We start from the raw sequence: 2,500 nt of genomic DNA, 5'->3' as shown, positions 1-2,500 counted from the left end.
TTGACACATGAAGAAGATATACTCTGTTATGACAGCTAAACAAGGTATACTCTTACGACAGTTAAAAAGGTATATTCTGATGACACAAGCAAGGCATACTCCTATAATACAAACAAGGTATACTCTAATGACAGACAAGGTATATTCATGACAGTTAAAGAAGGTATACTCTTACAACACAGGGAGAGTATACTCCTATCACCAAATAAAGGTATACTGCAGTCTGACACACAGTATACCTTTCTCTTGGTTATATTAGTCTAACACCGGATGGTATACACCTAAAAAAGCATACCACTCAAAGGGCGGTATACTTACGCGATTAGGAAGCTGACTAACACCTCTTCCTAAGCGATTTATTTTACTTATTACACCTTGCCGTCCTCGTCGGCGTTACTTAAATCATTCCAATATCGCCATAATCTACATAAATTACGAAAGGACAGTAACCAGCCGTATCCAAAATTAAATCGCTAAGGAAGAGGTGTTAGGGAGCTTCCTTGACCGCCGAAAATGCTGGCCAAAGGCTTCAAAATACACACTCCTTTCATCTTAACTTGGCCCAGATTTTCATTCTTTTGCAGCATGTTTCACGTAGCTCAGTGGCGGAATAAGACAATGCTACGGGTCTCTTTCCACGGCACTTCATCGTGACTAGCATGGTACTAATGAGAGAGAGAGAGAGAGAGAGGGGGGGGGGTCGTAAATAGTGCTGCTCTAGAAACTCACTTTTCGGTCTCTTGTGTGTTGAAAGGACGGCTGAGCCTGCTGGTGTGGGTGTGGCAGTGGAAGAAGGAAATGAATAAATGAGGCTGGATTACCTGTTTTTCGTGTTATTCATATTTTATTATATTTATTTTTATTTTTTCATCGTTCATTTTTATTTTGTTCATTTTCATTTTCTTATTTTAATTATCTTCATTTTAATTTCTTCATTTCTATTTTATTTATTTTTATATTCATTTTTAGTTTATTTCTTCCGTCTGTTTTATTGAGTAACTTTTCGAAATAAAGGACTTTTAATTTAGCCTTCATTCTTTCCTTGATGGGCTTGTATTCCGGATGTGAGATTTCGTAACACCTCTTCCGTAGCTATTTACCTTGCACATCACACTTCGATATCCTCCTAGTGATGCCAATTGTCCCGATAGTCCAGGGATACAAGCAGCAGACGGGAGAATGATAAGGTGTGGTGGGCAAAATAAATCGCTTAGGAAGAGGTGCAACTAGGCCTTTCCTGCCACTTAGTACACTTCCACATGAGCCACTTGAAAATCCTGTTTTGCCGACACATCCCTGACGTACACAAACCTGGCAGAGCGCGGTACAGGCACCTCAAAGTCCACTGTCTGGTTGTCGTCTGCACCTCCAGAGAACACGCCAAAAAGCCAGTGCTCTGAGATCATGTCGCGCGAGGCCACGGGGGTCATGCCGGTACGCACCTCGACTTCGTAAAAGCGTGATGATGCCAGCGCTGTGGCTGTGAGCAGGACAACATGGCTGAAGGTCACCTCTTGCTCGAAGTTCAAAGCGAACCACTTGTTATCATTAAGGCTGTGGTAAGTATGAGAAGCCTGGAAGTTGTAAAACCCATCGACCAAGTTGGTGGCTACACGGGACGGGTATGGAGGTGTCGGTGGCCCTGCTGCGATGGCCACGTTGGCGGCCAGCTCGCGGCGTCTGGAGGTGAAGCAGGTAATGCCGTTGAGTAGGTCCATCTTGTAGGTGGGCATCACAATAACTTGTGAGAAGAGGCAGTGGGTGATATTGGGGTGGGGACACCACAGGTTGCACCAGGCCAGGCGGGAGCAGGTGACGGAGCAGTAAAAGCCACGACTGAGGCCTGACGGCGTGGCCACAGTCTCATACCGAACATACTGCGTCACCTTAGCGAGGGATACCGGCACCTTCTGCCACAGTGCCATCTGGCCACCCCCTCCCGTCACATCTGCCGGGGTAAGTAACAGCAGCACCAGCAGTCTTGTCTTTACCCTGTCCATCATCCTCTCCCAGGTCACCACACGGCGCCATGCAGGCCTGTCTGAACACATCACCAGTGGTGCTGTGACACGGACACCTATTGCAGGCAGGGGAGTGTTGGTGGTGGTGGTGGCGGCGGCAGCTGTGGTAGTGGTCACAGTGGTGGTGGTAGTGTAAAACAATGAGTGGCCAGACACCTGCTCTGATATCAGCAGGCAGAGTGGTGGTGATGACATGGACCCGGTGTGTGGCGCCATGCAGTATCGACCATCACCACATGCTTTGTCAGGGCTCAGCACACCTCACCACTGGCCCTGGTGGCTCCTGAAGTAGCCTAGCTGTTGTAAGAAGATGAGAAACACGGATACCCGTACTCTTTCATCTTCACTTGGCCCAAATTATCATCGTTTTGCAGCTTATTTCACGTAGCTGAGTGGTATTCAGCAGGTCAACTCTGGAACTGTCTCCCTCTGTCTTTATTTCCTACTGCCTATGATCGCCAGTCTTTCAAATGCAGCGC

This window comes from Coenobita brevimanus, chromosome 13 (assembly GCF_032717465.1).
Source record: "Coenobita brevimanus isolate Jiangsu-jjx chromosome 13, ASM3271746v2, whole genome shotgun sequence".
NCBI classification, from domain to species: Eukaryota; Metazoa; Arthropoda; class Malacostraca; order Decapoda; family Coenobitidae; genus Coenobita; species Coenobita brevimanus.
The sequence above is the reverse complement of the archived record's forward strand: the minus strand, read 5'-3'. Positions refer to the sequence as shown.